Source organism: Orcinus orca, chromosome 7 (assembly GCF_937001465.1).
Source record: "Orcinus orca chromosome 7, mOrcOrc1.1, whole genome shotgun sequence".
Classification (NCBI taxonomy): domain Eukaryota; kingdom Metazoa; phylum Chordata; class Mammalia; order Artiodactyla; family Delphinidae; genus Orcinus; species Orcinus orca.
Window position 1 is genome coordinate 34,471,089 of NC_064565.1, and position 13,350 is coordinate 34,484,438.

General features: G+C 39.7%; 1 long non-coding RNA gene across 1 annotated transcript in view; it reads left to right on the forward strand.

Annotated features, from left to right (window-relative positions):
- The window catches only part of LOC125964944 (uncharacterized), a 12,882-nt gene extending 6,764 nt beyond the window's left edge, over positions 1-6,118 (forward strand). Inside the window, exon 3 of the long non-coding RNA XR_007478271.1 lies at positions 5,947-6,118. This is a non-coding gene — a long non-coding RNA (uncharacterized LOC125964944). The remainder of the gene's footprint in view (positions 1-5,946) is intronic.
- The last annotated feature ends 7,232 nt before the right edge of the window (positions 6,119-13,350 follow it).

The following is a 13,350-nucleotide window of genomic DNA, read 5'->3' on the forward strand; positions in this document are numbered from 1 at the left end:
ATGTCCTAGAATGATTTTATTTCACTTTTGTTTTTCAGCTGTATGGATCTATGCTTGAAAAACATTACATGCATATCCCTTAATACATGGATGAAGACCCGTGTTAATTAATACATGGTGTTGGTCATGCTCATTCAACTCAGGTTACCAGGGTCACCAGCTCCGAGACCGTGTCAGCCAGATGGCTCCGCTCTGTTTCACTGCATGGGCAGCACCCCTTATATGTAACTGCCCAGTGAACTCACGCCTTCCACCAGAGTGTAGACAGTTCAGCCCAAACCTGCCATCAGCTCAAATGCAGATGATGGTGAGTTAATCCCACTGTCTTTATAAACAAAAAAGAGCACATCAATTTTCATAATATCATTTTCCATTTCCAATATGAACATCTCAGTAGTCTTTAATCAAGTCGTAATTTCTGAGTTTATTCCAGTCTCAGGGGCCTCAGAACTGTGCTTCGGGGCAGAGGGAGAATGGCTGGGATAATGTGCTGGAGGACACAGGCAGCTCCAGCAGCAGACACGCTCTGGACACCCCTGGCTCCTTGAATCCCTCTCTTCCTACCTCTTCCTCTTCCCCAAAGATTGGGTTAGTGGCTTGGGTAACCTTCTGTTTCCCAATTTCCCTAGCAATATTTTATCAGGAGCTTCCTACTCATTTTACTAATTGCTAATTAACCAAGACCAATCCCTTAAGAATCCTTGACAATGTAAGTAAAAAAAAATATTCTCACTTCCTCTTCTTGTGTGAAGCGTGGGACAAACGCCTGATGCCTTACTTCAATGTTGAGCTGAAGGCTATACGTAAGAAATGTGTGTAACTCGGATGTCATGATGGGTTTAGAGTACTGAGAGAACAATTAAGAGTTCCTATTAAGAGTCCATGGCCTACTGAAAATTTCAGAACCTCTCTGTGGCATACAAAAGTGCTAACAATAGGGCTTCCCTGGTGGCGCAGTGGTTGAGAGTCCGCCTGCCAATGCAGGGGACACGGGTTCGTGCCCCGGTCCGGGAAGATCCCACATGCCGCGGAGCGGCTGGGCTCGTGAGCCATGGCCGCTGAGCCTGCGCGTCCGGAGCCTGTGCTCCGCAACGGGAGAGGGCACAGCAGTGAGAGGCCTGCGTACCGCAAAAAAAAAAAAAAAAAAAAAAGGGCTAACAATAGCTGAATTAAAGGATACATACTATCTAACCACCAACTTTCAACAAATCATTGCAGAAATAAAGAACCACCAGTTAGGATACAAAACCTAAATAACCAAAACAGATATTCACCTAGTTTAGTTTGTTTACCGAGGAGCTCAGGGAATATTATTAAAATGTTACCATCTTTATGGGCTTTGGAAGGGGAAAAAAAGTTTTATGCAGTATACTCAAAATACCCAATCAACGGTAAACCTCAGTTCACTGGTAACATAAATGATGGTCATAAGTTATGAAATAAAAATTGAATCAAATTAAACCCCTGTGTCATGAAAGAAATGTTTTGGGGCAGAGCATAAGTGATCTAGGAATTAGATCAACAAAACCACATGGAATTCCATGATGTTGTTTAGGGTAGTAATCTGATTAAATTATATTGCTCCAAAGCAGGGAAGTGGGAAGGGAACTAATAGGGCAAACATATATTTTGTGAAAGGTACAATTCTAGGCATTTTACTGCTATCATCCAACTATATCATATCAACAAAGCTATGGGGTATGTATGATTATTTCTTTCTATTATTATTTGCAGGTTGAACTTGGTAATGTGGAGGAAATCTACTTTATCCAAAATGATTTTTTTAATCAAGTTCCAGAAGACATCATCTACAGGGCAGTCACAGGGCACAGAACCAAAGGGCACTCTTTTGGCAAAGCCCTAAGGTATTTTATAAGGTGAACACAAAACCCAATATTTGCTTTCTGGATGACACAACAAATTTTGAAATCTCAAGTGAGTAGAAAGAAAATATGCTTATGAGTATTTTATATTAATATTACCCATATTAAATGATTTCTCAAATTTAAAAATAAAAAATGAATTACTGAATCTGATGGATACCATGACCGTCCTATGAAGAAATTAAAAAAGCAGATATCTGAATCTTCCTTGTACCAAAAATAAAGACAGAGAGGACAGTGTGTATGTCTTCCAGAAAAACGCCAGTCATCCTTTCCTTATAACCCCTAAAATACTGAAATCAGATAAATCAATGCATGCTTAGTCTACCTACATAGCCTGTTACTAGTCTGAGACACAGAAAAATGTTTGGGTTAGAAACAACCCCAAAATGGAAGGCTTCTTGCTCTCAAGAAGCCTCCTATATCATTGAGTTTGTTAGCAAAACTAACCCAGGTTTTTCTTTTTTGTTTAGTCATTCTTTGGAGTGCAACCCAAGGGCTAGGACTATTGCTCCATCGATTACAAAGAAGTGAACCCATGGATCACTTAAGTCAGTTTATTATTATGGCCAAACCTTCTTGAAATACTTCAACAACTGTGATGTGTGCTTGGTCAAATCCAAATCTCTCACAGAAGAAAATATAATAGCAAAGGCTTCAGTTGTTTTATGCTAATGGTCTTCTTTCTAACCTAAAAAAAAAGAAAAGAGGAACCATTTCTATAACCACGGAATCTGTCAAGCAAACACCATGAACTTGAACTGCCAGGGAGAAGACATGATGAACTCCAGCTCAGAATCATATTGAATCAGGTTCAATTCAGGACATAAAATAAAATGAAAAGCCCAAACTAATTACATTGTAATGAGCAGTTCATATGCCTTATGTCATTTTATCACATGCAGTAGGTGCTGTATCCCTACAGTGAATGACTTCAAGCAAGTCACCAGCTTGTACTGTGTTCAAGAATGCTAATCAGAAGGAAAAGGGTCTTTTTATGACATGCTTGAAGAAAACAAGATTGATTGTAGCTTCTTGATCATAGCAGTGCCTGTGGAATGGCTTTATCTCTATTAAACTTCACTTGCGTTTCTGGAAAGCATGGAATGTCCTAATGAGACAGGCAGAAATAAAGGAGTTCATTAGTACAAAACTGCTAAAGTTGAAATGTCATGTAAGAAGTTGGGAGCTGATATTCCGAAGAATATTGAGTCTGGGTCTGAAACTCAAATGTCAGTAACAGGTACCATTTTGGTTTCCTCAGACTCTTCTTTCCACATCTCAACTACCACATTAGTGGTTCAGCGAATTACAAATTCTGAGGCCCAGAAGGACTTTACTTATTTCATTAAATATCTCACAGCAAAAAAAAAAAATCTATAATTGTCATAAAGTCCCAAAGTGATTTTCATTGTATGGTACCACGGCCATGAGGGAACCAGATGAAACTAAATAAAGAGAAACTAACAAAAGTAATTCCATTATCTACCCTTCCCTTGCTCTGCTTTGTATCTCTGCCAACGACATTTCTTGGTCTCCTCTGCCAACTGGACTTTGATAACTTTGGCCTAGGGGAGGCACTGGCAGAATCCTGGGAGAAGAAAAAAGAGGAGTCAGAGTATTTTCTTCTGCTCTTATTTCCACCCTTTGCAATGATTCTATCTTCTCTGTGATTCTACTCCATTAGAGAAACTCTTACCTCAGTGCTCACAGCTCCAGTAGGAAAGTCCCCACCTGGGTTCTAGCTCCCCAACCGTGGTCCTCATCTCTAAGCTGTGGAAACAATGCCTCCTCTTGGTGCCCTTCCCATCTTGGGGTAGTAGTAACTTCCTACTATTTCTGATTTCTAAATCATCTCACCACCCCCTTGCCAACACTTCCATCATCTATGCAACCAACTCCCTGTGTTAAATTGCCTCTGTTTGAAACACCTAGAATGTTTTTTGTTTTCCTGTCTGGACCATGATGAATAGAATCTTTTTTTATTTACAAAATTCCTTCTCAGAAATAGTATTTCTTTTGAAACTATCCTCACGAGAAAATAATCAAGGGAAGAATAAAGAGGAAATAAAATAACTACTGGAAGAAAAAGCATTACATGAAGCTCTATGACAATTCTCCCACAATACAGTTATTTATTTGTGCGATCTGTTGCAAGCTTCTTCTAAAATGGTGGCAATTAGGAATCCTTGAACATTTGAATGTCTGCGCACTTCTAACCTTCTGCAAATATTCTCTAAATAATTTGTTTACATTCTATTTAACTGCCACTTAATTTGCTGCTAAAATTATGTTTTCTGTTCATATTCAACATTATATCTTTGGTATTTTTGATGCAACACATACTAAATTTCATTCACAGTGTCTTAGTAAAAAGAAATAATTGTGAAATAAATTTCAAGGTCAATAATGGAAGGGGACTAGATTTCATATGAGTTGTAAGATAGATTTTGGTTAAGAAAATAAAGACACTCTCCACACCCCCCATTTTTTGTAACCAGTCTTCTATCAGAAACTTAAGCCAACAAGAGAAGTCTTATTTGTGAGTTAAAAAGAAGGGAACTGGGTAAATATTTAGCCTATCCCTAATTATCCTTTCTAATACTCAATATTTACATTTCCACATAGTTGGAATTTTCTCTCAGCGATTTGGCAAGTATAAGTTATCCTTGCCCTCCAGACTCCCAGGTTCTATAAGCAGAACATCAATAGTTCCATTTTTAAAAGGCTGCAGTTTTATTATTAACAATTAATACTGGTTTTAAACATGAATACTCTGACTTGCTGTAACTGCAGTTACTTTACATTTACATTAAATAATATTAATGCAGGAGGCCCTTCATTGCTCACTGATGCCAAAGTTATTATAGCCCCCAAAGCCTATTTTGAAATCCTCCCACCAAAATTCATTTAATACATCAGAAGTGCCCAACAGAGAACTATTGTGGCGAATTGCCCATGGTTTTTAAGTAGTGAAAATACAGGCATCTCATTTTTAATGTGGAAGGTTGGCCAGCCATCCATGGCTACCAGCAAACAATGACTGCTCTGACTCCATCTCGATAACAGCCTGGTCAGATCCAGGCTTAGCCTTACCTCTCTTCACTCCAGCATATTATGAATGTCCAGATAACATTTTGAATTTAAACCATGTCTTACAAAATCAACCTGAGGAGATAAACCTGATCCCCAGGGTTTTTCCCTGGAGCTAGAAAGATCCAAGAAAGATTAGAGCCACTCCCAATAAAAGCCTCAACTTCAAAGAAGCTGAGAGATTTAACTAACAATGGTAATGGCTTCCTACTGAAAAGGGGTGAGTGTTTTATGTTGCTAGGGCTGCCATAAGGATATGCCACAGACGGGGTGGCTTAAACAACAGAAATTTATTTTCACACAACTCTGGGAACTAGAAGTCCGAGATCAAGGTGACGGCAGGGTTGGTTTCTTCGGAGGCCTCCCTCCTTGGCTTGCAGATGGCCGCCTACTTGCTGTGCCCTCGCACTGTCTTTTCTCTGCGCAAGCTCACCCTTGGTCTCTCTGTGTTTCCAAATTTCCTCCTCCTATAAGGATGCCAGGTGGATTGGATGCAGGCCTGCCCTAACAATCCCATTTTTATTTAATTACCTCTTTAAAGTCTCTGTCTCCAAATCCAGTCACATTCTGAAATAATCAGGGTTACAGCTTCTACATATGAATTTGGGGGTAGTGGTGTGGGGAGACGGGATACAATTCAGCCCATAACAATGAGGCTGGAAGAATTTATCTTCTTTGACCCTGTACTCTCTTTTCTGAAAACTTTTCCTCCCTTGGTGTTTCACTCATCCAATATCTTTATTCTTAAAGATCCTTTACTCTTCAGTTCTAGCAAAACTCCTTAGAATAGGATGTGAAAACTCATGTCACACTATGATTTAAATGATAACTAAGTCTTGTGTATTAACTTTTTCAAGTATATTTGCTTTGAAATAGGGGTTGAGCATTAATTTAAAAGAATAAAATTGTGTTTGTGAAATTGCAGGCACCAGCAACCCAAACCAATGTGGTATTTTGTGTCTTTCCATAGTCTTTGCAATCACATCACATCTGGAGCCATCTCAGTCACCTGCTTGAAAAGTCAGCTTTGGTCCTTGTCCTACTACACTACCATCATTATCATTCAAGCCTACCTGACATTTTCTTTATTATGGTACATTCATTGAGTGCCAGTGGGAGGCTACATCCAAGGAAGCTGCTAAAAGTTGATAAGTAGTTCTTGAATACAAATCTCCAACCCAGAGCTGCTAGAAATTATGTTTATGATTCAATAAAGGGGTTTTTTTGAGTATTGCCCAAACTGTGCCCCAGCATGACCCAAGTGGACTAATCCTGCTAGGGGTACTATTTTGGGATATCATAACTCTAAGCTTCTGGCTATTTCTAGTCATTAAACATCCCATGGAACTTTTCATAACACTAAGGGTATTTAATCCCCAGCTTCTGGCCAAATTCCAACTGGAAAAATTATGTTCTGCTTACTGTACCTAAATTCTCATGTGGAATTATGAGAGATTCATTGTCTTATGATATCATCTACAGAATTAAATTGTAATCTATAGACTGTGCTGTATAGTTTGTAACACGGGAGAATGCAGGTGTTATATAAATCTATAAGTTGTATTACCAGTCAAACTCAATTCAGTCACTACATTTCTTCAGGGTCTTTGAAATAATGTGCATGTTAAAATGCAGTTGATAAGTGCTAAATTTTATGTTGTCTTAAACCACAGGGAGTAGAACCCAGGAGTTCACCATAAGAGACTCTTCTAACAACAGGAAAATAGAGCCTCTTTGCCTGAATTTCATTATTGTTCACGTTCTTGCTTGGGAATTCAGTTTCTACTCAGAAACACACAAAATGTTACAGGCAACTTGAAATCATTAGGTTCTTTTGATTATATGGGAAGTTAAGAAGAACAAAAGCCTGGTCTTCTGATACACCATACCCACATGAGTGAAGTTTCCAGTTTATAGTTAGAGGGGAAAAGAACACCAATTTTTCAAAGGTCTGGTCACCTAACATTCAAAAGATTAACAGAATTTTCTCAATGAGGAGTTTCTACAACCCAAAAGGCCTTAAATGGGCCAAGAGTAACCGCGGCTCTTGCCCGAGGAGGGTCTGGCAGGCATCTAGTGCCAAGGTCAAGGGATGGGATGGGGGACCAGAAACACTGGCACTGGGTGAGGACACCAGTGGAGGACACTGAGAGGGAGACTGCTAGCTTTGGCCAGTCTCAGCTTCACAGATAAAAAGGACTCAACTTGCCCCCATATAACAGTAACGGGAGGTGCCGTGGAGCCAGGTGAGGGGCATTTGTTCTCATTACTGTTCAAGTGACCTGACATCTCGTGGGCAATATGGACAGATAACTAATCCTTTTAAGCTGGAGCAGAGGAAAATGTTCTTTGCAGAACATCTAGACTTATTCTCTGATTGTGATTCCTATTTAAATGACTTCAGGAGTTTCCTGTGTCCAACCAGCTGTCCCAGGTGAGATCTGCATCTGCATGGTCCCACCAGGATGGAGCAGCCATCCCTATCCCGTCCCTGGAAGAGGGCCTCCAGAACAAAATGTAATCGTGTCTCTTTGGAACCCTTTTATAACTCTTACATCAAGAACACAGAACTCATATATCCAACCTGCATCCCTAGACCACATGTGGAGCCCTGATTCTCTTGATCCCTGTACAGAGACAATGGGAAACAGAAATCCTGGAGCCTCGAAATTTAGTTCATTTACAAATTTATTTTTCTCCTACTTAATTGTGTTTTTTACTCCCCAAATAACATTCTGACATGGCTAAACAGAACTCCAAATGGAATAGATCTCCAAATATTGATTGAACAGATTTCCTTCTGGTCAATAGGACAGTAAATAGCATGTCTCACCAATTCAAATGTGAGAGACTTGATCTAAACTAAGATAGTTTAGGAAAATCGAGTTACAAATCTTTAAAGAACCAGTATATATTTGGTATTTTATTGTACATTTAATTCCAAAAATTTTCACCCTTTCTCAAGAAAATATAACAAACTGGAAAACTATAAAAATGTATTTGGTGAAAGTCTAAGAGTTATATTCTCATTTAAGCTGTTTCCACTTTTTCCCCCCTCTTCAAATTTTGAAGCCCTGTCTTTAAAACTGTTACATACCCAGAAGGGTTGGCAGAATTAGGACTGGAAAAAAATAGGATATGATTTGTAAAATTATCTTCATATATTTGAATAAGGTATGCTTCCCCCTCTCAAACTTATTCTGTAAAATGGCTCTTATAGCAGTTGTTAACACCATACCGTGAATATGAGGCAATGTGCTATCTCTCTCAGTAATATTTGCATTTTGGATCTCATTTCTAATTGTGGAATGAAATAATCTGTTCCAGATAAAAGAATTTTAAGTGTAAGCCCAGAAATTATTTTTGAGCTCTACTTGATCACCTTTTTTTGGTAGCTTGAAGGGAAGACTCACAGAAAGTAGTTTTTCTTGAGAGAATATTCTCTTCCTGCCAATTTTGCTTTACAAAACTACATTGTTTTACATTATGTATGTTAATCAATGCACTTGGAGACTGCAGGGAGCTGGAAGGACTTTAAAGTTTATCTAATCCAATCCCCTCATCCAACGACTTTAAAATAATAAATCTACAGCCATGTTTAAACTAATCTTTGATAGAAACAACTCACTGTTTCATAATGGTCTTTCTCCAGATGAATCTACATCAAAGCCATGATTAGTAACTGTCTCTAGTGCATGTGTCTTTATATTTAGACATGTCCATTTGCACAAGCACAGAAACGTGGCTGGTGAGGTGATGCTATAGAACCACCCACATGGATTGTGTGCTGCAAGTTGTTTTCTCCAGGATGGTGATAGATGTAAGCAATGTGTGATCTCGAATCTCATCTCCTTATTGGCCAGTAGTAAACACGTGTGTAAGAGCAGTCTGGGGTCAGGGATGAAAATGTGACCCTTGAAAGAGAGAGGTTGACAGGCCACCTGGGGAAAAGCCCCTGATCGAGCTTCATTGGCATAGCGCTCTAACCAAGGGGCTCACCAGACACAGATACATACCAGTAGGCACACACCCATCTTAAGATGAAATCACTTAACCATCACTGGCTCACTTTTCAGCAAATGAATGTTAATGCATTATCAAGTTTCCAAGCAATTACTCTAATCATTAGAATGTGCTAGGTCTCTCTTTCTCTTTTACTAAAGAGTGTGTTGTTGACTGGTGGTGTGAATGACCCACTTAAGGAGGTGGAGTTTATTCTTATTATTCATAACAGACTTCACATAGGCCCTGGTGTACTCTACAAGGCTTAACGCTCCAAAGCTAGAGATCACAAGTTACCCGTGACCTGATGGAATTTATTTATTTATTTTTATTTTTTATTTTTTTGCAGTACGCGGGTCTCTCACTGCTGTGGCCTCTCCCGTTGCGGAGCACAGGCTCCGGATGCGCTGGCTCAGCGGCCATGGCTCACGGGCCCAGCCGCTCCGCGGCATGTGGGATCCTCCCGGACTGGGGCATGAACCCGCGTCCCCTGCATCGGCAGGCGGACTCTCAACCACTGCGCCACCAGGGAAGCCCTGGAATTTATTTTTTTAATGACTGTATTTCATCTTAACTCATGTTGTCATGTGGAGCCGTGACATCGCCTAAATGTAGTTAAGCCATAAACGGTACCATATTCTCCTGTTAAAATATTATGAGTATCTTACTAGGATCCTGTAGCCTTTAATAAGAGGCAAAGAGAGAATCCAGATTTCTACATTTCTCTTTTTCCATGATAGACATGAACTTAGCATGCTTTCAAGAAAAGACTACAATTGTATGATTATATAACAAAGGTAATTTTGTTCAGGATTTTGAATGAAGGAATTCAGAAAATAAAATGCAAACAATATAGAAATCTCTAAATCTTAAAGAGCTTGAAATCTACTTTAGAGCTTTATCTACTTTATTTTACATGTGTGGAATAAGAATACATCTCGAGGAAGTAAATGTAAGACCCTCCCCAACTCTTAGTTAGGACACTGATGTCCCAATCTTGTCATTGTTGTTTTCAATTACCAGGCATTTGCCCAAGAGGGACATATTAAGCAATATAGCACCAACATAGAAAGCAGATGCCCGTAGTTTGCCAGAAATCCAGAAGCCCACTGCCATCTCAGGAGGTCTGTTCCAAAGCAGCTCTGAACAGGGCACTGTGTCATTTGAAGGGGGTAGGACTGTTCCAAGACCTTCAGTAAAATTCAAGCCTGCAGAACAGTGACCCAGACCTTCACTGCAGTAGATCTTTCCAAAGGGAATCTAATGCCAGCTAACCATCCTGGAGGATAATTCCTGTGCTCTAGATCCACTGTGCTCTAAGTCACCAGTGATAGCAGGAATCATAATGCAGAACTCCCTGATACCAGAGGGTCTAGAACACAATCTTACATGTAGTAAGTGCTTAACAAAATATGTTTATTTAAGAATATTGCATGTTTAACAACTTAGTTGACGTTATCACCGTCTTCATTCACTTTTATTCCAACTGCACCAAGAGCCCAGCAGGAACTGATCTCTTGCTACTTAGATTCCTGAGTCTAGAAATTGAGTGAGTCATACAGCAAGCTTAGAAAGAGAATGCTGTTTGGACTATCTGGGCTAGTATGCAAAATCTAGCTAATGGTTAATTCAATCCATCCTCCATATAAACTGGGAGAAAGATAAATTCAAAAGGTATGAGAAAGATGGGACAGGGAAACAACAGCTTTTGAGGTCTCGAATTTATTTATATCAAAGCAGGTTCAGGGCTTCCCTGGTGGCGCAGTGGTTGAGAGTCCGCCTGCCGATGCAGGGGACACGGGTTCGTGCCCCGGTCCGGGAAGATCCCACATGCCGCGGAGCGGCTGAGCCCGTGAGCCATGGCCGCTGAGCCTGCGCGTCCAGAGCCTGTGCTCTGCAATGGGAGAGGCCGCAACAGTGAGAGGCCCGCGTACCGCAAAAAAATAAAAAAAAATAATAAAAAAAAAAAAAAGCAGGTTCATTATTTATATCTATTTGATATAAGATTACTCTCCAGATCCAAAAGGAGTGACTTTTGGAGAAAACAGAACAATACAACCACACATTCATTCAGATAACTAAAATCTACGCAGAATATGTTGGTTAATTGGCTTGCCATGCCCAATTCTAGCTGAAATTGTCCTGTTCACAGTTCCCTGCATGGGAAATAGCCTTAGGCTGTTTTGTGCATAAGTTCGTCCACTGATACAACCAGTAATAGAGACCATTGGCCAAGAAGGAACCAATACATTTCTTTCTCCTAAATTATTTCTAGGAGATACATTCCGATGGGGGTGGTTGCTAGACCTGATAGATCGTGAGTACGGTCAGGGTCAGTGGCCATGTTGGGTCACACCCAGAATAGCTAAGCTGAGAAACACTCTCCAGTAAGAGCCTGACCTACTTCAAACAGAGGTTTTCGCGAAATCCAAATGCCTTGATGAGAAAAGCACCCTCCATAGCTTCCAGGGTTCAATCTCAGAAATACCCAAACTTTTAAAAAAGAAAAATGTTCAGGCTAATGAAAGGATAAAGGCCTTATAGATGGAGAGATAAAGACAAATTTTGAAATTCAGGGACAAATTAAATCTAAAAATATCAAAAATTAAATTTATTTCGTGTTTCCCTTAAACACACGAATGGATGTAATGTGATAACCACAGTATATGCCACCAATAGCGATAGCACCAAAGGGAATTAATATCTAATTTTGTAAAAGTTATTTGGGGGTTTAATTTATGTAAACACTATTTGTTAGTACACTTCATCCTGCACTATAGTTTAGTAGGCAACAAAAACTTCAGTGCCAAGATACTAGCCAAGAGGATCTGGAATAGAAGCTCTAGTAGGTCCCTCTGGCTAAACTGGAGATAGTTACAACGTCATTGAAATGATGTGTACATGATTTTGCAGAAGTAACACCAGCACCGGGCATTTACAAATATGCTTAATTCTCCAAAACTTCTACAAATGTTTAAGGATAGAAATAGAAAATGATGCTTTAAACTAAAAGCAGCCTTGCAAGTAATTACATGCCCCTTTGCTCAGGGTGATAAATTACACTTGCTCATGCTTTTTATACTTTTTCTATGACTTATGAGAAGATTACAGGTGATTTTTTTCTTTCCATTGATGCTAGTAAAGTTGCAACCAGGCCGTCCATGTCTGTCTGGGACAAAACAACTTTGATTGTGATCTGGAGCCAAAACAGGTGGTGAGCGAATGTAGCAGCTAAGATGTTAGACTGAAAACTAAGGAGGGGGTGGGCGGGTGGAGTAGAGAATCACCAAAGACCAGCTTGCCACTGGGAGGACAGCTGTGTGAAATAAAACTCAACTATGATCAAAATTGCAATTGACAACCTGAAGACAAATGGAGAGCCGGGAGACAGACAGCTCATTGAGGAAGCTTGGCACCCACGAGTTTAGCCAGAGCACTGTGTAAGGAAAATAGAATGCAGATGGGGAGAAAAGCAGCGGAGACGTGGTAAGAGAAGGGAATGTAAACATCAAGTCCATCAGGTGAACTTGAATGCATTGTGCAGGGTATGAGGCTGGGTCTGCTGGGTTCAGAACTGGTCTTCAGGGAAGACCATCCTCAGCATGAACATGACTTTCTTCCATGGCCACAGAGCACATGCCTTTTCACCACCTTCCCAGGTAAATTATACTTTGCTTCATGACTATCCTCTCACCCAGGCATCCCAGTTCAAAGATCTTTCATGGCCACGTGTTCTTTCATAGTGACCATGGTGCTCTCAATGTCTCAAGCAAAGGATCATTTTGGAAAGATTACCCAAATATGCATTCTGTTGCTATTTCTCTCACAACTCACGATTATTTTTGGAAGAGGGAGTCTCTCCATTGCTATGACCTCTACCTTTGTCCATACCTTGATTTTGTGCTAGCCTTGGACTGGCGAAGTCACATCTACTGTGTCTCTTGTTTTAATGTAAAGTTATTCCAATGACTTCACAAGAGGTTTTTTTCCCCTTTTAGAATCTTAAAATTTAAAAAGTTGTTTGTGGACAGCTAGTACAACTTCCCTCTCCTCTAGGAAATCATCAGACTCAATCTTACTATCCACTGTGGGAGAGGTCTTGCTATAAAGTTCTTTTATAATATTGATTCTCAAATAGTTCTATTTATTTATACTTCTACTGTTAAAGAAACACACATACTACCTGTTCTTCATGATAGTCCTACATATATGTAAAGATGGTAGTCATTTCTTTAATTAATCTTCTCTTCTAAAGGTTAAGTTATCCTGGTCCCTTTTCTGATTTAACTTACAAGATAATTTCTACAATTTTCACCATCCCAGCCATTCTTTTATACACACAATCCTTTCTGCCAGTGCTCTTCTACAAATG